This window comes from Choloepus didactylus, chromosome Y, assembly GCF_015220235.1.
Source record: "Choloepus didactylus isolate mChoDid1 chromosome Y, mChoDid1.pri, whole genome shotgun sequence".
Lineage (NCBI taxonomy): Eukaryota > Metazoa > Chordata > Mammalia > Pilosa > Megalonychidae > Choloepus > Choloepus didactylus.
The window spans coordinates 7,209,987-7,236,618 of record NC_051335.1 but is presented as its reverse complement, the minus strand read 5'-3'; the positions used below and the strand labels follow the sequence as shown (position 1 = coordinate 7,236,618).

Genomic DNA, 26,632 nt, shown 5'->3' with positions numbered 1-26,632 from the left:
TCCTCTGCTTTTATTTTGGAGTTTTTCGTGTTGTTTTTTTTCTATGTCTGTCTCCTCTCTGCTGGGCTGGCTGCTCTCAGAGTCTCTGGTGTCTGGCCTCAGTCTATGTATGGTTGGAGTTTGAATCAGTAGAATGAGTTTCCGGTAAGAGCAGCCACTGCAATTCTCCCTTCTCCTTCCCGGAGCTGACAGCCCCTCCTCCCCCGGGACTGAGCCTGGCAGGGAGGGGCGTGGGTCCCCTGGCCGCAAAAACTTACAGATTTCGCTGATCTCAGCAGTTCCACGTTTTCATGAGTGTTGTATGAAGTATGCCCAAAGTCAGATTGCTCTGTGGTGTCCAGTCCACGCAGTTCCTGGCTTTTTACCTACTTTCCTGGAGGAGTAACTAAAACATACAGCTCACCAGTCTGCCATCTTGCCCTGCCTCTCAATCACTTCTTGACAATCCGTTTGTAGATCATCTCCAGCAAATACTGAAACACGAACTGGCTTCCCCTGACTTTATCCTTATACGTGAACAACCATCACACCCCAAACCCTCTCATACTCAGAGAATATTAATTCAGGAAATGCAAGTCCTTTTTGTTATTAATCTACACTAGAAGTTCCTAAAGTGTGAGAGGCAGGCCCTTGGGGTTTCCTGACACCCTTTCAAGGGGACTTCAAGGTCAAATCTATATTAAGATATTATTTGCCTTTTTCACTCTCATACTCTTACAAGAGTGCAACAGAGTTTTTTAGAGGCCACACAACATATAATAATATCACAACAGATTGAATGCAAAAGCAGATATGAGCATCCAGCTGTCTTCTACTAAAGCTAAATGTTAGAGATTTTCAAAAAAAATTTAATGCCATGCCTCACTAAATTTTTTGTTTTGAAAAGTGTAGCTCTTTAATAAAAATGTTATTTGTATAAACTTACAACAGGTACACTAATGTTATTTTAAGTTATGAACAAATAATTCTATATTTCTCAATTTTTATTTATAATCTGGTATGTATCAACAGATGAGTCCAACATCAACAAAAACTCTTTGGGGTTTGCAATAATTTTTAAGACTGTAAAGGGTTCCTGAGAATAAAAAGTTTGAGAACTGCTGCTTTAAACAGTTGACTCTGGGCAAAACTCTTAACATCTCTGAGCCTCAGTTTTTTCCCATGCAAATTGAGGGCAATAAAATTCTCCCTTTTGCACACTCATGCTGTGAACATTAAATGTAAAATCATTTTGTAAACCGTAAACTACCATATAGATACATATTATGATCAATTATTAGAAGAAAGGCTATTCTGTTACTTGTTTAGGAGAGATTCCGGAGTCAAAATTATCCAGCTTTGTGATTACCCATGTTGTTACACTCTTACCCTAACATTAGGACTACCAAACAGAATCAGTTGCTCTGAAGCATACAGTCCATCACAAAAGATCATTCTTACCCTCCAGGCTGGTGACTTCAGAAAATTAGAAATTTTTCCTAAATAGTCCTAACTCCCCTCTAATAACCCATTAGATTTCTACCAGCTTTGGAAACAATTTCTTCTTAAAACCAACCAAACACACCCTTACTTTCACCCCAAGCTAACTCCTTTCTGCTTTACAGGATGCCCCGTTGTTCTATTATACCGAGATTTGGGTTCATTAACACATTTTTAAAGAATGCATTACAATACATTCCCCCAGACGTTATTAAAGAGTTTTGAATGTGTAATGTTTATTTCCTAAATTTGCCAATCTGGAATCTAATCTGATTGTTAAAGTGTATTTGGAGCTCCTTTGCTTTCTGATTCTACTGTGTGTGCCTCAATGGAAAACACAGTGGTGAAGCCAACTAAAGATAAAAATGGTCATTTCACAGAGACTTAAAAAAATACACTATCTCATCAACTTCAGTAGAGACTCCATATATAACTCATTAAGTACTACTTAGAGAATTCTTGAATGTTCATAACAAGACTTGTTTCAAATTCTTTGGCTGGGATATACACCGAATGACCTAAAGGATGCTGAGAAAAGTTTACCTCTAAGTGTCCCAACTAGCCCATCAGTAAGACTGCTTCAAGGGTTTTAATTTTAATATGTCATTACTAACCATCAAGGGCCTATTTTCATGTTCATTTTCTGCACAACTAGAGTAGAAAAAGTTGCTTGTCCACTCCTCTTCAAAGATTTCTGCAGATGGTGACATTTCTGTCCAATCTGTAAAACAAACAAACAAAAAAAACTTGGGACTGTGGCAAAGTTACTTAATGGTGCTTGTTTGCCCGAGGAAGATAAGTAAATTGGAGTGTAATAATAAAGGCATGTGAGCATCAATGGGCCAAGAACAGTTTCTTTCTATAATTAAACCTTTGATTAGATTGCACTATTTAAAATTTTCTGATATTTTAGAAAGGACCTAGACTGTCATTTACTTCTTTTATTTTTTAGAATGAATGCAGGTTGGGGTTGTGTTGGTGGGAGAGCAGTTAAAAAAAGTAAGAAGTTAAATAATGTTTCAGAGAATATTTACCCTTCTTACAGAAAAATCATCTCTTCCAAACATTCTGTAGCATTTTTATTGCCATCACTCTTAGAGCACTTATTACATTCTGCCCAGTAATACACTTATTTTTTTACTTGCCTTATTTCTTTGACTAGGCAGAGACCATGTGTTATATATCCTGGCATGCCTCATAAGAGCCTTGCATGCAGGAGGTGCTCAATTAAAATAAATATATTGAGTTAATTTGAATTAAGCAATCAAATACAAGCAGAGAATTAACAGACTTTCATCTTGACCATAGGAAACTGTCCATGTGACCTTGGGAAAGTCAACTCAACTTTCTGTGTCTTGGTCTCCTCATCTGGAAAATGAAGGCATTGACACCAGGCTCTCTCCTGACTGCTCTGGGGACAACAGCATAGATGATCTGGGGGAAGGGACCTTTAAATGGATACCTGAAAGCTAAGCAAAGTTGCAATCATGTGTTTCTCCTCAACTAGTGGAGAACCCTTCCAGAGTAAGGACCACCATATTTAGGGCATCAGGTTAGACATCGCTACAGGGGAGAGTCTGCTGTTGTCCCTCGAGTGGTTTAGGTGTGACCTGCTGTGCGCTTGTACAATACCTAATACCTCCTCTGACATATGACTTCCCACATTTAACGTTACTTGATTGTTGCACTGTCTTTCTACTTTCCCAGCTTCACGGGGATGGTGGCTGAGTGTATGTTAAATAGACTGTCCAGCACTTTGTACAATTCCTGGCACCTAGGTAGTGTTATCTTAATGTCTGATGAATTCAACACAGTTTGAAATCACTTTATTTTTTTTATCATCATTTTATTGAGATATATTCACATACCACGCAGTCATACAAAACAAATCGTACTTTCGATTGTTTACAATACCATTACATAGTTGTACATTCATCACCTAAATCAATCCCTGACACCTTCATTAGCACACACACAAAAATAACAAGAATAATAATTAGAGTGAAAAAGAGCAATTGAAGTAAAAAAGAACACTGGGTACCTTTGTCTGTTTGTTTCCTTCCCCTACTTTTCTACACATCCATCCATAAACTAGACAAAGTGGAGTTTGGTCCTTATGGCATTCCCAATCCCACTGTCACCCCTCATAAGCTACATTTTTATACAACTGTCTTCGAGATTCATGGGTTCTGGGTTGTAGTTTGATAGTTTCAGGTATCCACCACCAGCTACCCCAATTCTTTAGAACCTAAAAAAGGTTGTCTAAAGTGTGCGTAAGAGTGCCCACCAGAGTGATCTCTCAGCTGGTTTTGGAATCTCTCTGCCACTGAAGCTTATTTCATTTCCTTTCACATCCCCCTTTTGGTCAAGAAGATGTTCTCCATCCCACGATGCCGGGTCTACATTCCTCCCCGGGAGTCATATTCCACGTTGCCAGGGAGATTCACTTCCCTGGGTGTCTGATCCCACGTAGGGGGGAGGGCAGTGATTTCACCTTTCAAGTTGGCTTAGCCAGAGACAGAGGGCCACATCTGAGCAACAAAGAGGCATTCAGGAGGAGACTCTTAGGAACAAATACAGGGAGGCCTAGCCTCTCCTTTGCAGCAACTGTCTTCCCAAGGGTAAAACTTATGGTAGAGGGCTCTACCCATCAAACCACCAGTCCCCTATGTCTGTGGTCATGTTAGCAACCATGGAGGTGGGGTAGGCGAATACCCCTGCATTCTCCACAGGCTCCTCAAGGGGGCACTACATCTTTTTTTTTTTCCTTGTTTGTCTTTTTTCTTTTTTCTTTTTTTTTTTTAACTTTCCCGTCTTTTTTAAATCAACTGTATGAAAAAAAAAGTTAAAAAGAAAACAAACATACAATAAAAGAACATTTCAAAGAGACCATAACAAGGGAGTAAGAAAAAGACAACTAACCTGAGATAACTGCTTAATTTCCAACATGTTCCTACTTTACCCCAAGAAAGTTGCATAATATAGCAACATTTCAGTGAACTTGTTCCTACTACATCCATCAGAAATTAACAGACCATAGTCATTTCTGGGCATCCCCAGAACGTTAAATAGCTTATCTGTTCTTCTTGGATTATTGTTCCCCCTTCCTTAATTGCTCTCTACTGCTAGTTCCCCTACATTCTACATTATAAACCATTTGTTTTACATTTTTCAAAGTTCACATTAGTGGTAGCATATAATATTTCTCTTTTTGTGCCTGGCTTATTTCGCTCAGCATTATGTCTTCAAGGTTCATCCATGTTGTCATATGTTTCACCACATCGTTCCTTCTTACTGCCCGTAGTATTCCATCGTGTGGATATACCACATTTTATTTATCCACTCATCAGTTGAAGGACATTTGGGTTGTTTCCATCTCTTGGCAATTGTGAATAATGCTGCTATGAACATTGGCGTGCAGATATCTGTTCGTGTCACTGCTTTCCGATCTTCCGGGTATATACCGAGAAGTGCAATCGCTGGATCGAATGGTAGCTCTATATCTAGTTTCCTAAGAAACTGCCAGACTGACTTCCAGAGTGGCTGAACCATTATACAGTCCCACCAACAATGAATAAGAGTTCCATTTCTCCACATCCCCTCCAGCATTTGTAGTTTCCTGTTTGTTTAATGGCAGCCATTCTAACCGGTGTTAGATGGTATCTCATTGTGGTCTTAATTTGCATCTCTCTAATAGCTAGTGAAGCTGAACATTTTTTCATGTGTTTCTTGGCCATTTGTATTTCCTCTTCAGAGAACTGTCTTTTCATATCTTTTGCCCATTTTATAATTGGGCTGTCTGTACTATTGTCATTGAGTTGTAGGATTTCTTTGTATATGCAAGATATCAGTCTTTTGTCAGATACATGGTTTCCAAAAATTTTTTCCCATTGAGTTGGCTGCCTCTTTACCTTTGAGAAATTCCTTTGAGGTGCAGAAACTTCTAAGCTGGAGGAGTTCCCATTTATCTATTTTCTCTTTTGTTGCTTGTGCTTTGGGTGTAAAGTCTAGGAAGTGGCCGCCTAATACAAGGTCTTGAAGATGTTTTCCTACATTATCTTCTAGGAGTTTTATGGTACTTTCTTTTATATTGAGATCTTTGGTCCATTTTGCGTTAATTTTTGTGTAGGGGGTGAGGTAGGGGTCCTCTTTCATTCTTTTGGATATGGATATCCAACTCTCCCAGCCCCATTTGTTGAAAAGACCATTATGGCTCAGTTCGGTGACTTTGGGGGGCTTATCAAAGATCAGTCGGCCATAGATCTGAGGGTCTATCTCCGAATTCTCAATTCGATTCCATTGATCTATATGTCTATCTTTGTGCCAGTACCATGCTGTTTTGGCAACTGTGGCTTTATAATAAGCTTCAAAGTCAGGGAGTGTAAGTCCTCCCACTTCGTTTTTCTTTTTTAGAGTGTCTTTAGCAATTCGAGGCATCTTCCCTTTCCAAATAAATTTGATAACTAGCTTTTCCAAGTCTGCAAAGTAGGTTGTTGGAATTTTGATTGGGATTGCATTGAATCTGTAGATGAGTTTGGGTAGAATTGACATCTTAATGACATTTAGCCTTCCTATCCATGAACATGGAATATTTTTCCATCTTTTAAGGTCCCCTTCTATTTCTTTTAGTAGAGTTATGTAGTTTTCTTTGTATAGGTCTTTTACATCTTTGGTTAAGTTTATTCCTAGGTACTTGATTTTTTTAGTTGCTATTGAAAATGGTATCTTTTTCTTGAGTGTCTCTTCAGTTTGTTCATTTCTAGCATATAGAAACATTACTGACTTATGTGCATTAATCTTGTATCCCGCTACTTTGCTAAATTTGTTTATTAGCTATAGTAGGTGTATCGTTGATTTCTCAGGGTTTTCTAGATATAAGATCATATCATCTGCAAACAATGACAGTTTTACTTCTTCTTTTCCAATTTGGATGCCTTTTATTTCTTTGTCTTGCCGGATTGCCCTGGCTAGCACTTCCAGCACAATGTTGAATAACAGTGGTGACAGCGGGCATCCTTGTCTCGTTCCTGATCTTAGAGGGAAGGCTTTCAGTCTCTCACCATTGAGTACTATGCTGGCTGTGGGTTTTTCATGTATGCTCTTTATCATGTTGAGGAAGTTTCCTTCAATTCCTACCTTTTGAAGTGTTTTTATCAAAAAGGGATGGTGGATTTTGTCAAATGCTTTTTCAGCATCTATTGAGATGATCAATTGATTTTTCCCTTTCGAGTTTTTAATGTGTTGTAATACATTGATTGTTTTTCTGATGTTGAACCATCCTTGCATGCCTGGAATGAACCCCACTTGGTCATGGTGTATGATTTTTTTAATGTGTCTTTGGATTCGATTTGCAAGTATTTTGTTGAGGATTTTTGCATCTATATTCGTTAGGGAGATAGGCCGGTAGTTTTCCTTTTTTGTAGCATCTTTGCCTGGTTTTGGTATTAGATTGATGTTAGCTTCATAAAATGAGTTAGGTAGTGTTCCATTTTTTTCAATGTTTTGAAAGAGTTTGAGTAAGATTGGTGTCAGTTCTTTCTGGAAAGTTTGGTAGAATTCCCCTGTGAAGCCATCTGGCCCTGGGCATTTATTTGTGGGAAGATTTTTGATGACTGATTGGATCTCTTTGCTTGTGATGGGTTGGTTGAGGTCTTCTATTTCTTCTCTGGTCAGTCTAGGTTGTTCATATGTTTCCAGGAAATTGTCCATTTCCTCTACATTATCCAGTTTGTTGCCATACAGTTGTTCATAGTATCCTCTTATAATTTTTTTAATTTCTTCAGGATCTGCAGTTATGTCACCTTTTTCATTCATTATTTTGTTTATATGGGTCTTCTCTCTTTTTGATTTTGTCAGTCTAGCGAGGGGCTTGTCAATCTTGTTGATCTTCTCAAAGAACCAACTTTTGGTGATATTTATCCTCTCTATTGTTTTTTTGTTCTCTATGTCATTGATTTCTGCTTTAATCCTTGTTATTTCTTTTCTTCTACTTGGTTTAGGATTGGTTTGCTGTTCATTTTCCAGCTTCTTCAGTTGATCCATTAGTTCTTTGATTTTGGCTCTTTCTTCCTTTTTAATATATGCGTTTAGTGCTATAAATTTCCCCCTTAGCACTGCTTTTGCTGCATCCCATAGGTTTTGGTATGTTGTGTTCTCATTTTCATTCATCTCTATATATTTAGCAATTTCTCTTGCTATTTCTTCGTTAACCCACTGATTGTTTAGGAGTGTGTTGTTTAACCTCCAGGTATTTGTGAATTTTCTAAGTCTCTGATGGTTATTGACTTCTAATTGTATTCCATTGTGGTCAGAGAATGTGCTTTGAATAATTTCAATCTTTTTAAATTTATTGAGGCTTGTTTTATGTCCCAGCATATGATCTATTCTGGAGAAAGTTCCGTGAGCACTAGAAAAGTATGTGTATCCTGGTGATTTGGGATGTAATGTCCTGTAGATGTCTGTTAAATCTAATTCATTTATCAGATTCTTTAGGTTTTCAATTTCCTTATTGGTCTTCTGTCTGGTTGATCTATCTATAGGAGAGAGTGATGTGTTGAAGTCTCCCACAATTATTGTGGAAACATCAATTGCTTCCTTTAGTTTTGCCAGTGTTTCTCTCATGTATTTTGTGGCACCTTGATTGGGTGCATAGACATTTACGATTGTTAATTCTTCTTGCTGAATTGCCCCTTTTATTAGTATGTAGTGGCCTTCTTTGTCTCTCAAAACATCCCTGCATTTGAAGTCTATTTTATCTGAGATTAATATTGCTACACCTGCTTTCTTTTGGCTGTAGCTTGCATGAAATATTTTTTTCCATCCTTTCACTTTCAGTTTCTTTGTGTCCCTGTGTCTAAGATGAGTCTCTTGTATGCAACATATTGATGGTTCATTTTTTTTGATCCATTCTGCGAATCTATATCTTTTAATTGGGGAGTTTAATCCATTTACATTCAACGTTAAAACCGTGAAGGCATTTCTTGAATCGGCCATCTTATCCTTTGGATTATGTTTGCCATATTTTTCCCTCTCTCTATTAATATCCTTTATTGTACCCATACCGAATCTCTTTAGTACTGAACCTTTCTCCAAGTCTCTCTGTCCTGTCTTTGTTTCTCTGTCTGTAGGGCTCACTTTAGTATCTCCAGTAGGGCAGGTCTCTTGTTAGCAAATTCTCTCAGCATTTCTTTGTCTGTGAAAAATTTAAGCTCTCCCTCAAATTTGAAGGAGAGCTTTGCTGGATAAAGTATTCTTGGCTGGAAATTCCTCTCACTCAGAATTTTAAATATATTGTGCCACTGCCTTCTTGCCTCCATGGTAGCTGCTGAGTAGTCACTACTTAGTCTTATGCTGTTTCCTTTGTATGTGGTGAATTGCTTTTCTCTTGCTGCTTTCAGAACTTGCTCCTTCTCTTCTATGTTTGACAGTGTGATCAGTATATGTCTCGGAGTCGGTTTTTTTTGGATTTATTCTATTTGGAGTTCGCTGAGCATTTATGATTTGTGTATTTATGTTGTTTAGAAGATTTGGGAAGTTTTCCCCAACAATTTCTTTGAATACTCTTCCTAGACCTTTACCCTTTTCTTCCCCTTCTGGGACACCAATGAGTCTTATATTCGGACGTTTCATATTATCTATCATATCCCTGAGGTCCATTTCGAGTTTTTCAATTTTTTTCCCCATTCTTTCTTTTATGCTTTCATTTTCCATTCTGTCATCTTCCAGGTCACTGATTCGTTGTTCAACTTCCTCTAGTCTTGTACTATGAGTGTCCAGAATCTTTTTAATTTGGTCAACAGTTTCTTTAATTTCCATAAGATCATCCATTTTTTTATTTAGTCTTGCAATGTCTTCTTTATGCTCTTCTAGGGTCTTCTTGATTTCCTTCATATCCCGTACTATGGTCTCATTGTTCATCTTTAGTTCTTTGAGTAGCTGCTCTAGGTGCTGTGTCTCTTCTGGTCTTTTGATTTGGGTGCTTGGGCTTGGGTATCCATATCGTCTGGTTTTTTCATATGCTTTATAATTTTCTGTTGTTTTTGGCCTCGTGGCATTTGCTGAACTTGATAGGGTTCTTTTAGGGTTTGTAGACCTATTGAAGTCCTTATCTATAATTTATCAGATCTACAGCTTCGTGGAGTACACTTTCTCTAACTAACCAGCTGGTGGCGTCCACAAGCCACCTGTTCTCCACAAGCCAGATCTCCCCTGCTTAGCCTTTTTGGTGAGTGGGGGAGTGAGTCTTGTGGGGCCCAATTGGTGTACCAAGCTTGCGTGTGTAGTTGGTGTTGCCTGCCCTGTATGTGGGGCGTGTTTCTGGGCAGTCGGGGAGGGGGGGTGGCCCTAACAATCAAATCTCCCTGATGATCCTAGAGTTTTAAAGCTGCTGCAATAGTCTAATCCTTCAGTTCAGTCCTGCCACAGTTTGTCTCTGCCACTGACCCACAAGTCTTTGGTATTGGCGTATGGCTCCTGAGACTTGCAAGTGGGCCCCTCTTCCAGGCTGTGCACCCCGGGTCCTCTGTTGAGGGATGACTGTGCTATGTCACAGGTGAGTGTCGTCCCCCCAGGGCAGTTCTGGGCTGCTGGGCTTTGTAGGGAGGCTCCCAGTCTGCTCAAATGATGGCTGAATGGGGCTCTGTTAATTCACACTGCTCCACCTTCCCAGCTCTGGGACATTCAGCTGAGGTTGCAGGGAAGGCTAATGTCCACGCCCAGTTTTGTGGTGTGCGCCTGTTATTTGAAGCACTTCTGTCACACTGGGTTGTCTGGGGCAGCTCTGGGCTATGGGGCTGGCGATGGGCAGGAGTGTTTCCTGTCCACCAGGATGGTGGCTGTGAGCGGACACCCCCCTTTTCTTGGGAAGTTGTGTTGTTTACTGAATTTTCTCAGCCACTGGATTATTGCCTTTTGTCTCAGAGCTCTCTGAGTTCTGCTCTTGACTTGACGTGCCCAAATTGCAATTCTTTGAAGCTTTGTGTATTGAGCTTCTTAGAGTAATTGTTTTAGAAAAAGCAAAAAGGATTTAAAAAAAAAAAAAAACGGCCCTCCTCAGAGATCTAATGGGTTATTGAAATGCTAATAGACAAAGCAACCAGGGCCATTAAGGAAAGGTGCACAGGGCAGAGAGATCAGCTTTGCTTCGGGATTTGCATATGCACCTCAAGGCCTGAGCTCCTCCCTTCCCCTTTCTGTGTTCACCAGAACTCCAAAAATCCTCTGCTTTTATTTTGGAGTTTTTCGTGTTGTTTTTTTTCTATGCCTGTCTCCTCTCTGCTGGGCTGGCTGCTCTCAGTGTCTCTGGTGTCTGGTCTCAGTCTATCTATGGTTGGAGTTTGAATCAGTAGAATTTGTTTTCGCTAAGAGCAGCCACTGCAGTTCTCCCTTCTCCTTCCCGGAGCTGACAGCCCCTCCTCCCCCGGGACTGAGCCAGGCAGGGAGGGGCGCGGGTCCCCTGGCGGCAAAAACTTACAGATTTCGCTGATCTCAGCAGTTCCACGTTTTCATGAGTGTTGTATGAAGTATGTCCAAAGTCAGATTGCTCTGTGGTGTCCAGTCCACGCAGTTCCTTGCTTTTTACCTACTTTCCTGGAGGAGTAACTAAAACTTACAGCTCACCAGTCTGCCATCTTGCCCCGCCTCCTGAAATCACTTTAAACAACACAGTTTGCATAAGAACAATAACTATTTCAGCTGCAAATGACTCTTCATTCATGAAACTTAATGGGAAGTGAAGTGTGGATTGCTGGAAGCCAGCATTTATGTGTTTTATTCCTCTCTGGATCCTCTCCAGCAGGGACTCTCAAGCTTGAGCATATATCAGAATCCCCTGGAGGGCTTGTTAAAATGCAGATGGCTGGGCCTGACTCCCAGAGTTTCTGATTCAGAAGGTTTGGGGCAGAGCCAGAGAATTTGCCTTCCTTACCAGCTCCCTGTTGCTGCTTCTGTTACTGGTCCAGGAACCACACTTTGACAACCGCTGCTTTACAGTGCCCACCAGAGTGTATTGCATATGCACAAGAAAAGAGGATTTATAAAAATGAGTTAACTTTGTTTGGTTTATACAATGATAATAGACTGGGAGAATTTCCAAATTAATGATGGGAGAAAAACACTTGCACAGCCACGAATCTTATCTTTCAGTGACCATTATACATACCTGAATTTGCATCTGCCTCAGTTGGCACAATTGCTCCACCACCTTCCTCCAGAGCACTGGGATGTTCAGATTCAGTTTCTTTAGTATTTGTTAAAACATGCCACTGCTTTCTGAAATAGCAGATACATTAAAAAAAAAACAAAGCTTTTGTACAGTGTAAGAGTAATAAGAAATTTAAAATAGTATTTCTTCCACCAATACCATGTGTTAAGAACGTGCTCTGAGAATCCGTTCAAACAGAGCCAACCCCTAATTTAAGTTTGTGTGGTTATAGTTCTTTATAATATACAAAAGCTTAAATTCTAGGAGCCAAGTCAGCAGATGCTCTCTTTAGCATTCAAGAGAAAAACTACTACCTTCTAGCTCCAAGGGAAATATATTGTGTGATATCCCTGTTGCTCTAAGACTTTTACAGATCAGTTATTGCTAGAAAGTACCAAAAAACTACAACAAAGCTACTAGGTCTAATAAACAGATTCAGCAAATTGGCAGGGTACAAGATCAATGTGCAAAAATAAGTAATGTGTCTATACACTAGTAACGAAGAATCTGAGGAGGAAATCAAGCAAAAGTTCCGCTTACAATAGCAACTAAAAGAATCAAATATTTAGGAATAAATTTAACCAAGTATGCAAAAAAATTTAACTTATACATGGAAAACTACAAAACTTTGCTAAAAAAATCAAAGATTTAAATAAATGGAAGGATATCTCATGCTCATGGATTCGAAGACTACATATTGCTAAGATGTCAATTCTACCCAACATGATTTACAGATTCAGTGCAATACCAATCAAAATTCTAACAGCCGACTTTACAGAAATGGAAAAACCTATCATCAGTATTATTTGGAAGGGTGAGGGGCCCCAAATACCCAAAACCATCTTGAAAAAGAAGAACAAGGTTGGAGGGCTCATACTTGCTGACTTTAATTCTTATTACAAAGCTACAATGACCAAACAGGATGGTATTGGTGCAAGGATAGATATATAGATCAATGGAATCAAATTGAGAGTTCAGAAATAGACCTTGACATCTATGGCCACTTGATTTTTTTTTTTTTTTACTTTCCTCTTAGAATGTTTTCTTTGGGAAAAAATAACAAAACAATTTTATTCAGACACCAATTGATTTTTGACAAGTCTGCCAAGTCCACTCAATTGAGAAAGAATCATCTCTTCAACAAGTGGTGCTGGGAGAACTGGATATCTTGTGCAAAAGAATGAAGAAGGACCCCTATCTCACACCTTATATAAAATTTAACTCAAAATGGATCAAAGACCTAAATAACACAGAACTATAAAACTCCTAGAAAAAAAATGTAGGGAAGCATTTTCAGGATACTGTGATAGGCAATAGTTTCTTAGACTTACACCCAGAGCACAAGACACAAAGGAAAAAATAGATAAATGGGACCTCCTCAAAATTGAAAATATTTGTGCATCCAAGGACTCTATCACTAAAGTAAAAAGACAACCTATTCAATGGGAGAAACTATCTGGAAACCACATTTCTGATAAAGGGTGTAATATGCAGAATATATAAAGAAATCCTACAACTCAACATTAAAAAAAAACAAAAAAAAAATTCAAAAATAGGCAAAAGACTTGAATAGACATCTCCAAAGAGAATACACAAATGACTAAAAAGCATATGAAAAGATGCTCAACATCATTAGCTACTAGGGAAATGCAAATCAAAACTACAATGAGATACCATTTCATACCCACTAGAATGACTACTATTAAAAAAAAATTGCAAGTGTTGGAGAGGATGCAGAGAAGAGTTCAGGAGATGATATGGAGAAAGTTTTGGAAATGGATGGTGGTGATGGTAACACAACATTGTGAATGTAATTAAAAGCATTGAATTATATACATGAATGTTGTTAAAAGGGGAAAATTTTAGGTCATATAAGTTACCAGGATAAAAATTAAAAGATCAAACATAAACTATATAACGCACTGAACCCCACTGTCAATGATAGTCTACAGTTAGCAGTACCATTATAAAAATGTTCTTTCATGAATTACAACAGATGTAACACACTAATGCAACATGTTAAAAATAAGGTGGTGCATGGGAAAAATACACCCTAATGTAAATTATGAACTAGAGTTAGTAATATAATTATAACATTCTTTCATCAATTGTAACAAAGGTACCACACTAACACCAAGTGTTAATGACAGGGGGGCAAAACTTGGCAGATAAACTCACTGCCCTTTCCCCTATGTGGGACATGACTCCCAGGAGTGTAAATCTCCCTGGCAACATGGGACATGACTCCCTGGGATGAACCTGGACCCAGCATTGTGGGATTGAGAAAGTCTTCTTGACCAAAAGGGGGAAGAGAAATGAAACAAAATAAAGTTTCAGTGGCTGAGAGATTTCAAATGGAGTCGAGAGATCATTCTGGAGGATATTCTTACGCATTATATAGATATTCCTTTTTAGGTTTTAGTGTATTGGAATAGGTAGAAGGAAATACCTGAAACTGTCAAACTGCAACCCAGTAGCTTTGACTCTTGAAGACGACTATATAACAATGTAGCTTACACAGTGTGACTGCATGACTGTGAAAACTTTGTGGCTCACACTCCCTTTATACAGTGTATGGACAAATGAGTAGAAAAATGGGGACAAAAATTAATTGAAAAATAGGGTGGGATGGAGGATAGCATGTTTCAGGTATTCTCTTTTAGTTTTATTTTTATTCTTATTTTTATTTTTTTGGAGAAATGAAATTGTTCAAAAATTGATTGTGGTGATGAAGCACAACTATACGATGGCATTGTGAACAACTGATTTTATACTGGATGATTGTAATGGTATCTGAGTATATCTCAATAAAATTGAATTTTTAAAAAAAGAGAGATCATTGCCCTTAGTCTCAGTTTTCGTATCTGTAATATGGGTGTCTCATGTAGTTATTACAAGATTAACTATGTATAATGCTTCCGGCCTGTAGCAGGGGTTCAACAAATTTTAGCCCCTTTAAAAAATAATAGGGGGTAGCATATGGGAAGTCTGTATTTTCTGCAGGATTTTTTGTAAAACTACAACTTCTCTAATAAAAAATTATTTATAAAAAAGTCAATTATTACATCAAACCTAAAGACTTTACTCCTATAATGTCTGATAAAAGATGGAGTTTTGTGTACCCTGGAGAATTAAAATCTTCCACTGTAAGTTTTATATGGTTCTCCTAAGACCCCAGACAAACCAAACATTGTACCTGATGTTAGTTACCCTTGAAAGATGATGTGTAATGGAGCAAGATAGTGTGTCTGATAAGTAATGTAGTGATCCCTTCTTACACAGAGGCTAAGTTGTGAATTTCTCTGCCAGGGGTTTGGGATCAGTATGGAGATTCTAAGGAAGCCACCTTTTAGAATCCCTAGAGGCAGGACACAAAGGCCTCATCTCTAATCTCGCAGCAGAGCTATCATTATGACTGCTCTCTAACTATGTAGAAAGAGAGGCCAAAATCACCAGCCAATGGTCTCCACCAAAGCTGTGAGCCAGCAGTGGCTGCCAGTCCTTCATCTAATCTGTTGTCATATCCTTACAATTCTCTTTCTCCAATCAGATTGAAGGTGACCAAGGCCATCATACTACTATTGACATCAAGGGGCTCCAGGTAAAAGGCTAGAACTTAGAAAATGGTGTGTTTTTAGAATTTGATGAAGTATTGCTAAAATGGCAGGCAGTGTTGGTCAGAGATACTTTCATTACATTGCTTCACATGACAGAGAACAGATCACTGGAGGGATTTTTCTTAAAGAATAATCACTTACACATTCGGCTGAGAAAAAAGCTGACCTCGTTGTGTTAACTGATTCTGTTGCTCTCGTTTTTTAACTGGGAAAGACAGCAAAGTGTATTTAAGAGTTATTCAGAAGCCTACATGTCTTGCTTCCTTGAAGGTCAGTGACTTTCACACACACACACACACACACAACCATTTTCATCACCAAGTGATGATTACTCGAGGTAATAAGCCAAGTTGCCTCATGGGAAGGACTCAGAAGTCACTGCATTGCTTCATAACTGCTTCTCAAACACAAGAGTTCATTTTCTTGTGTAAAGTTCATGTGCCAAAGTAGTTTAAACAATCCCCTGAATCTTGATCTTACTATGAATTAGTTTTAACAAGCCCTTTCATTATTAATAGCAGAGAGCAAATATCAGCCCCATTCCCCATAAAAATTATCACAAAATCTGATTCAATGAGCTGTTATCATACTTCTTGTTTTGAGGAATTCAGATTTGAATTTACCTGTTATAAGTTCCTGTTGCTTCAACAAAATATTTCGTATTTCTTTTAACCATGACACCTTCACATCTGTATTTGGAGCCTAAAGATTTAAAAAAAAAAAAAAGGCAAGAGACACTTTTCCTTTTTAAATTGATGCTTTCTGATTAAACATGCTATTAAGTATATAAAACATGATATACTCCTTAAAAAAAGCCATAATCAAGTTCTAATCTTTCCACTCTTAACACTTCTAAGAAGCAAACAATTAGCCATTAGATTAAATGAAATAATACAGCCAAACTATTTTGAAATTGCCTATAAATAATGGAATGGTAATGCTCTGAGAAACAGCAAAATATAATCTCACTTTTTTTCTTTGTGGGAGGGTTCTTTTAATAATATAATTATCTTTATGTTTCATTTTGGTAAAATAAGGTAGTCTCCACTGTTTTCGTAAAGACAATTTATTACAGAATAATTTTAGTTACTGATAATAAAGTGAAGGCTTCCTTTATATTCTCTCATTACTTACAAGATGTTTGTTAAAATATACCAAGAGCTAACATATCGAAAACAAACCAAGATCACCTAGTACAGAATTAAAAAAAAACAAACAAACTACCAGCACACTGAGCTGTCGTTAAGTCATGAAACAAATGTCATTGGAATGACAACCACCTCTTGAAATGTTCTGATTCCTGTCCCCCTTTGTGAAACAGGATAGGTCTTATAGCACATCTGGCCAGGGCTTTAACCACGTTCTTCAGAAGCAGGGATCAGATCTCAACTGTCACAGCCTCATGTCTCAGAATCAGGTACCCTCTGAACTATTATAAATCTGTTAACTCTCGAGATGCGATGGAGACAGGAAAGCACCTGCCAAACTGTCAGCTATAGTTGATTCAACTTCTAGTGTAGTTGTGAAAACTTAAAGCCCTAGAATGCAGCACAGGTGTATCTCAATTTAAGTTTTAAACAAGTGCTACTGGGATAAAAGCTTAAATAGATGACAGATAATAATATTGATATTATGTTTCAAGTGACCTACACGAAAAGGATGAGAGCTTTCGTAATGGAACCAAAATGACTTTTGTTTGCAAATTCAGACTTCTGTGTCTTAAAGCAGATGATGGCTTCTAGAATAATGTTGAAATGGCCAACCTGGATAATATAAACTTCTTCCTTCCCACCACACCAGATTTCAAACTTTCGGTTATCTCCTTTTACATATTCAGTGATTCCAACTTCATCTATCTATAAAACATAAGTCGAAATTTTCATGAGCATTTTATTTTGAACATGAAATCACATTAAATCTACCCCATCACATCATTAGTGGAACATCTCAGTTGGACAAAAATGACATGTACGATCATAGACATGGAAATTGAAATGTTTTCATTGAACTATGTACTTGGATAGTTCAGATTACATGTTCCCTTTCAATGACTGAAGCAAATGTTATAAATCTGAACATCCAAGTAGTCTGTCTAAGATTGAATTCTGTTATAAATTAACATCTACTATTAAAATGAATTGTGTCAAACACATAAGTAATAGCAATTAAACATCAATGAGAACAGTCACTCCAAATTAGTTTTAAAGTGTATTTAAATAACTATTTGCCAGATTGGTTAATCTTACAAAGTATTACTTATCTCTGTAAAAGCCCTACACACGTTATAAACATTCTATTTGCGTGTGGGGGTGTGGTGGGAGGAATGAGCCTGGTACACAGGAATCCCCTCTATTTCTACCAATCCCTCAGCCCCTCTAGACAACAAATAAGTTGTCATGGGACAGTGATGTCTTCTGGAAACTTTTGTATGCAATATCTCTCCCTTAAGACATCTTTTCTTCTCCTGCATATGATAGGGCACAGGACAAACCCCTCCATTTTCTTTCATTCTTTGCTGCTAACAGCTTGGTTGATTCCATTTTGTGCAATTTCACCCCCTTGTGCACACGTGTTCACTTTAAGGCCCTGTTTCTTTCCCTTCTTTCGATTCCTGCACAATTATCTAAAGGAGTATCTCACTCTCTATTCCATTTACGAGCCACCCCCCCTCCTCAAATGACCCTAATTAAAACTGATAGGCATCAAAGTTCTAGTGAGATTCCCCTACCAAGGCAAAGGAAAGCGACTATGTTTGGAAATGAAATATGACCTATTAATGCAAGAGCCTGTGACATACGTCCTGAAATAGAAGTTACTTTCAGAATGTCCCCAAATATCTTTATGTTCCTGCTCATCCACTCCAACTCACCTACTTTGTCTCAAACATCAGGATTTAAGAGAAACAATAATCTCACATTCAATCTTTTTTCAATTAATTTGGTTTAATTACAGGATCTTGTCTCAAAAGCATGGTAAGGTGGAAAGAATGCAAGCTTTGGAGTCAGAGAAGACCAGATTAGAATTCCACCTCTAGCACTTACTAGCTACATACCTTTGTGTAAGTTGTTTAACCTTTCTAAATTTCAGTTTCATCAGCTATAAAATGGGAAGAATATCTATGTTCTACAATTTCTATACAGATTAAATAACATGTATTAAATGCTTATATTGTAAAATGAGCTTTTTAAAAATGTGTTTGCTTTTTTCCCTATTAGAATTGCAATAATTCTTTTTCATTGCAATAAACAGCACATCATTATAGAGTACATAAGCCTTCACAAATTACCCTGGAACTCTAACCATTATATATATCAGGAAATATTGCTCTCCATTCCAAACAATTTCCTTACAAATGATTGGTTGGAATACAATCCACTTGTAACTTTAGAATTGTACATATTTCTTAAAAATCAAAATATAATTTAATTGAAAGGTTTTTACTCTACTTATTGTTTCATATGTCATGGAAAAAGGGCTGTTTTAGAGTTTAGAGGCAGAGTTATATGTCTAACTACAAAATAATGAAGCTGATTCTATAGCTACACTGTGGTCTCTGCCTTATCCTTCATATGCTCATTCATGATTCCTGGTAGCCATGAAAATATTTTTTTTATAAAGCATTTTCTCTAAAGATAGCTTAGTGTGTCAAGTGTCAAGGCCTCCAACTTAAAACCAATTTTCTACCCATCCCCAGGGAAGCATGGGGATGTCAACTAAGTTGTTAAAAGTCACTCGGTGTGTCTAGTATGCTGGGATCGTAACCACAAACTACCAATCTGAAGATTTTTCTCTATGTCTCCAAGTTAGGGTTTCATCAGTCCTTTCTTGAGTTATTGAAACAAAGTCTTTAAAAATTGACCTTGAAATGCAATTAGCAAAAATGTAGCTAGGCTGAAGTGGAGTGAAGCAGTCAGAAGCAAGGTACTGCGTAAAAAAACAGTAACATGGATGTATCTTGAAACCATAGTTTCTGAGATTGAAACGAGAATGAAAGAAATGAGAATTACAACGGCATACCGTTTATGCAAATAAAAATACAATTACACACAACATTAGTATATATTTAAGAAGAACACAGAAACTGCAGGGTATACATCAAATAAATTAGAATGGCTGCTTACAGGGATGGAGAGGAGAGTGAATATGTAAAATGGAGATACAGGGACTGAATGAAGGAATGAAGAAACAAGAGCAAGGCAGAAACAAGAGCAAGGCCTGGCAGCATGGCACAATGGTCACGACCATGGGCCCTGAAGACTTCTGCCTGGGTTTGAATCTGCAGTACACCACTTATTAGTTATGTGACCCTGGGGAAATGCCTACTTCATATAAGGTGGTTATGAAAATTAAATGAGTTAATATGGTTCCAGGCACAGAGTAAACACTATGAGCATGTTTGTTTAAAAAAAAGGGATGATAATAAATGCATGAACCAAGGAAACTGAAGAACTCAAATCTCCCCATTGGAGTAACTGTGATTCTTCCTTTGCATGTAAAATATATCATCATGCCATGGGATTCCAGCTTTGTATGATGGAGTCAAGACAACAGTCCATTTCAAATGAGAAGTTGCTGCACAGAAGAGAACATCTGCATTGATCTTCTCTTGGGGATGGTAAGTCTTGGAAACCAATAACCAAGATTGCTACCACTTTGACTAGTAACACTAGAATCTCCTGACAGGAAACCAAGAGGAAGTAAGCATAATCAGATCTAAGAAATGTCTTAATTTTCATCTTTCTCTGTCAGTGGCATTACCATTTTCCTAGAAACCCAGGTCTAAAACCTTGTAGGCATCACTGACTGTTTCTTTTTTTTAGGATACAATGCATTATTGGGGGGACCAAAGAACAATCAGTTTTCTTCCCTTCAAATGTCAGATATTATTTATTACCTGTGTCTAGTCAGTCACCAAGCCTGTCTACCTTCTGTTGTCATGCTTCACACATCTATCCCACCCTCTCTGTTTCCATGGTAACCACTGAAGTTCAAATTCACATGACTTTGGTACCTCATACCAGTCCTCCTTACTCTAATATTTTCTAGAAATATTTTGTTGGTGTGCCCATCACTGTGACAAATTAAAGGTAAAATAGAAAAATCAATACAAGCCAGAAATATTACATTAGGCATTAAGCATGACCACCCCAAAAATAATATGTGAGTCAAATGGATTTGGGTCAAAAACACCTGTGTTCTACCAAATGAAAATAAAGTGTCTTCCCAAGGAGTAAGTATAACAATAGTGAGTGAACTGAATCCTGTCTGAGACAGAGTATAAGTTTTGGTTCTCAAGAAATGTTTATTAAAGACCCTTGGAGATTTCTGGGCTTGGAGGTGGACTGCTAATCCCAGAAGAGAAACTGGGCATGTGTTGCAAAGACAGAGTTTCAGAAAAGCTTCTGTGGGTTCAGAAGTGAAGTCAGGAAAGCAGAAATAGGAAGAGCTCAGGAACTTGATTCTGGAATAGGTATCTACTTAAGAAGAGCTTGGAGTTGATTCCTAAGCAGGACCCACTTTTTTCCAGTAATCTGCTAACACAAACGCCTCAGGACTATCTCAAGAGACGTTGCCTTGTCCTCTTTATTACCATTGTTGGAAATTTCTTCAATTCTCAAATATCCCAGCGATGACAACAAAGAAAGAATATGCTCAAGAAAAATAACCAAAATGATAGTGGTTGGGGAGCCAAGGGCAATCATTTTCTCTATTTCCAAAATTTTTTATAACAAAAGTTACATTACTTTTACAATTTAAAACTTTAAAGATAAAATTAATGAGATGGGAATAAAATGAGAGATAATAAACAAATGGCAAAACCAGCTGGTGAAACACTAGGTTGTCAGGTTCTTCCTTAAACAATATCGCTCTCATCTTAATATTAAACTATTATTAGGACAGAAAGGCAATGTTGGTTATAGGAGAGAAGAGATTAATTTCAAAGGATAAGACAGGGCAGGTATGGAAAGGATTCAGCTTTAGGTCGCTTTTGGCACCCAAGAAGGGAGGTGCTCAGAAATGGAGGACAGATTCAGGAAGGTGGGAATATGCTAAGCACAAAAGTTATCCATTTTTAAATTGGATTAAGGAAAAGGAAGAAACCCTTCCTCCTTGTCTCTCTAGTATTACAAAGGTCCCTTGCTACCAAAACCAAAATTTCACCCACGGCCATTGGCAAAAGATAGCTAGTGGGGGAGGCTGGGATAATCCCCATCATTCACTATTTCAAACTATGCTGGGTAAGCGGGAGAGCACCAGGGAGTGCCAGTGGGTCTGCCCTGCGGTTGGAGTGTGGAAGGAAAAGAAGGGGTCAAAGCTCTGTCCGCCCTCGATCTCATTCCAAGGAGAGAAGCACTTTAGCTGATTTACAAATAAGCCTTCTACTTCACATTTCTTTTCAACCAAGGGATGTGCAGCCAAAGCATAAAACCCACTCATCTGATCCAAAAAAGTGTACAAACTGGGGTATTATATAATTCAGATGTCTTACTTTCAAATAGTGCTTAAAACTGTATGACGGATATCTGTCAGAGCCTTCTCCACTCTCGATGCGCCTTTTGCAAAAAACAATGGCTTTTTCATACAAGAAAAGGTGTTGCTGCATTGGTTTGAATCTAGCAAAATCCTTCATTTTCGTAGCCCCTTTCCTGTGTCCTATCCAGACAATGAATGCACCTTGCATTAACATCTTGCCCAGGTCATTTTAGTTTCCCTAGAATGGAAATCGAAGCCCATTAGTACATGGCAGAGGTACATCCAGATCTCTAACATCAAAGGTTCATGTTTAGCTTGAACTACCAAAACCCTGAAGCACAAACTACACTTTTAAAAAATTGAATCATTAGATGCTTTTTAGGTTTAAGCAGGCCATGTGTCACATATGTACAAAATTACAGTGTAGCAGGAGACTGAGAAACCTCCTTTTCTTTGGCTTCAGGTGGCCATGTGGAGGTATTTTTCAGCTAGACTAACACACTGCATCTCTTCCTGAATTTGGATTGATGGATGACATATACCAGTCCAAGAGTCCCCATTGCATTGAGCTAATCTATTAAAAGGCTGCAGATTTGATCCTCTTCTTCTCTATCTATCCTGAACTAGGTAGGGCAAGCAGCGATTCTGGGACAGTATGTCTCCTTAACAAACCCAAATATTCCTTCTAACAGGATGTCCCCAGATGTGGACAAAGGGAGTGTTACAAATCTATATGGCTGCCAGTTTGAAGCCAATTCTCCACTTAGCATGAGTAATAATGCTGACATCTTACTTGATTCGTTCCAGGAGGGGAAGAAATGGATGTTATCATCCTTACCCCCGAAAACTACAAGTATGGAAATTGGCTTACAATATAGCCAGTTATTGCAGTCTAGTGCATGGAGTCATTAACTGACTTCAATGAATCCAACATTGTGTCAAGCGCCTCCTTTAATTGCTCCGTTCCTTCACGGTCTTTGCTATATTTTAATAGCTCCTGTAATTAGAAGTCAGGAATTAATATTAGGCAGATATGAATAGCTGGAGAAAATGAATACATTTTTGGCTAGCATGTTTCAAATGAGAATCCAAAAATAATGTCACACTTCAGAGTAATTTCTTTCATATGCATTGTGTCACTTTAGTACTATATTTAATAACAATGTCAAAATTGGGGAAGAAGTGGAATCATGACTGAAAAGTATCAAACAAAGGGCATTTGATGCTTTTGGAGAAGAAAAACAAGAGCTATTAGGACACACTAGAGATTGATTTTTAAAGCAATTCCACATGTTTTGGGCTTTGTTTTTTAGTTCTCTCCATATGACAATCTGTTTTGTTCACAATGCATTAAGTGACGTATATGCCATAGAACATTGTGAAAATACATTTTAAAATAAATTTATGTTGTATTTAGACTTATCACAACATTTTAGTAATACTTTCATGCTATACTAGGGAAAGATTGTTTTCATTTACCATATAGAAGACTCATGTGAAATAGCGTCTCAAAGCAATAGGAAAGATTTGTTGGTTTGGTTCTTCTTAAAACATTAAAAGTTCTGCAGGAAATCTGTAATATGCATGGCGAATTAAATAACTAAAAAGACTCCAGATATGCTCAGTGCGGCATCCATGCCTAAGGCACTTGCATGGCCAAAGAGAAACATATGGGTGCACTGAACTAATTCTAATTCTACTATAAATCCAGCCTTCCTGATTCGTGTGCTTCCTAGCCAGCTTTTACATTTTCAACGGCTTTGCCACGTCTGACCCAAAGAAATAAGCAAAGAAAGAAACAAATGCTCCGTGTAATTACCTTCAACAGTAACTGATATTTAGCAATTCGTTGCACTGGTTTGAGTAAATAGGAATCCAGACCAAGTCTGTGTTTTAATTTTCTTTGACATTCCTGTCATTAAAAATAAGTATCAATAAATTTAAATGAAGACAAAGACCTGTGAAAAGCCAAGTGTTAATTCATTAGACCCAATGCATAATTGTTTTCTGCATCTCCAGGAAGTTAACAGAAAAACTGTTGTTTCACATGGTACAGAAATTATAGGAAGCAGTATACCTGACAAACTACAGTAGATGTTACTTCATGGATTTGGGAGGCAGAGAATTCCAACATACTGCGGAATAAAACATTTTCATATATAAATTCACACTTACGTGGAATGCTTGAAAGGTGAGAAAGCAAGGAATGATGGTAGATTAACATGATTAAAAAGTTCAACGATATATCCAAGAAAACTAACAAATTGTTCAGGTTCACAGGCCAGGGCCCAAAAAAGATACAGGCTGTGCTGAATATATATCAGACTGGGTATGAGAACACCTTTTTTTTTAATATCATAAGAAAAATACAGCCCTCATCAACCACACTATATTGCATTAGGTTATTGGCTAGCTGCCACTATAAATAGAAGGGTCATGTCATTGGGTCCTGGGAACATTGTAGGGTCCATAATTAGGACAAGAAGGGGCTGGTTAGGATGAAATGTACATATAGGAAGTGCAGAACACAAAGGGATTAGACAAGATTCAGACCTTTCTCTGGATATGTATGAAACCCAATATACAATCAAATTCAAATAAGAATTACCAAGTTATGGTTAAAGATGGTGGCCCAATAGATGCATTTAGCTCTGCTCACTCTTGAAACCCCACTAAAATGACAGCCAAGGTTTTCTTATTTAATGTGGTAGAACCCCAAATTACAAAGAAGATGAGAGAGCTGACAACCTTGACAAAATTTGGAAACCGAAAACTAAACTGACAAGTGGTAAACAACAGAGCAAACTGGAAAAGAGTGAATCTCAAGTTGGCACAGGGAAAACTAAGGAACAACTCACTTTATGTTACAGAACTTGGTTTCCCACTGCAAAGACTCAGGAATTATAGATACTGGGTATTTCTGAAAATGGGAGATGTGGGGTCCAAAAAAATACGGTGTTTAAAGTTAAGATGCAATTAGATAATAACAAGTGTTGACACGGATGTGAAGAAATCAGAACCCTCATAGTGTGGTGGGAAGGTAAAATGGTGCAGCAGCTTTAGAAAAGAGTATGGCAGTTCTTCAAAATGTTAAACATAGAACCACAATATAACCTAGTGATTCCACTCCTCAGTGGAGAATTGAAAACAGGTGTTGAAACAAAAAAACTTGTAAACAAATGTTCTTAGCAGCACTCTTCACAATAGCCAAAAGGTGAAACAACCCAAATGTCTATGAACAGATGAAGGGATAAACAAAATGAAATATATCCACACAATGTACAATGGAATATTATTAATCCATAAAATGGAATGAAGAAGCAAAACATGCTATATCATGGGTGGACCTTGAAAAGCAGCCAGACATGAAAGATCACAACTGTATGATTCCATTTATATGAAATGTTTAGAATACATAAATCTATAGAGTCAGAAAGCAGAATAGCAGTTGTGAAGGGCTGCGGGGGGCGGTGGGAGGGGGAGAAATAGGTGTGAATGCTAAATGGTACAAGGTTTCTTTTTTGGGAGACAAAATTATTCTTAAATTGACTGTGGGAACAGTTGCACAGCCTTGTGAATATACGAAAACCACTGAGTTAAATGGACATCCAAATTTTAAAAAGAAAACAAAGAAGAAAATGCAAGTAGCCTCTCAGATCGCCCATGCCACGATGCACAACTGGGTGACTGCCCCGCCCTCACTCTGGAAAAAGAATGGATGTTTATTTTCCAGAAAGAGTAAAACAGGGATACTGTGTCCAGCTGAGGGCAGAGTACTATACTTCAAACAAGGAGATTACCTGAATATTTACCTACCACTCAGCTCCTAGAACACTGGCAGCCAGACCACTGAATTTATAGAACATAAATTTTTGGCAACCCTGCATCAAGCAAGTCTATTGGCACCAGTTTTCCAACAGCATGTGTTGACTTCATGTCCCTTGTGTCACATTTTAATTAAGATATGTACGTTTTTTTAAGACGATGCTATTGCACACATAATAGGCTACAGTACAGTGTAAACATAACTTTCACATACACATAGCCACAGGGAAACCAAAAAATTCGTGTGACCCACTTTATTGCATTTTTTTTTATTATGGTGGTTCTGCAGCTGAACCCACAATATCTCTGAGGTCTGCCTGTAGTTTTGACCTGTTTAAAATCAAGGCATGATGTTGGGAATGGTAATGACACACAATTTTTTCTCAGCCTTATTGTCTTCTTACTCCTACCCCACACTCTGGGATATCTATTTTGAAGCTTTCATCTCTCGCCTCCATCAAAATGACTCTCCAATCTAGCAAAACTGATCTCACAGGAAGAGGAGGAATTAGAGAAGCAGATAAAAGTAAGCAGAGAACATTGTGAGAGAAAACGCAAATGGAGGAGAGTATGACCACAAAGGCCAGGGAGTCGACTGCACTAAGCTCATTCTTGGGATATGAAGTCATGAGCCTTCCAGAACAATCTGGTAGAAAAAAAAGAGACAACTCTCTATTTTATGAAGCTCCTGTGATAGATGCCTTGGTGGCTGAAAGTCAGACTAGCTTTGATTCTAAAACTTTGCATGTATTTTTAGGCTAAAAAATTAACCAACCCCTGACTGGTTTGGCTAAGATGGTCCCAACTCTTACATCTCAAAGCCTGTATGGTTCCTGGACTCTTGAGGCACACCAAGGTTGTTATGAGCTGAGCCACTGATGCATCTGATACCACAGAATATAGGGGGCATTTGCTTGCTCTAGACATCTCATTGCATCGACCTTCTGCTACAAAACTTGGTTTGAAATTAAATACTTGCTGGAGTGATGTGCCTTCTCCCAAAACATCAACATAAAAAATGAAAACCTATCTTATA

The 26,632-nt window shown here is 38.0% G+C and overlaps 1 pseudogene; it reads right to left on the bottom strand.

Moving 5' to 3' along the window:
* Positions 1-406: 406 nt before the first annotated feature.
* Positions 407-26,632, bottom strand: part of LOC119524069 — a 63,929-nt pseudogene continuing 37,703 nt past the window's right edge.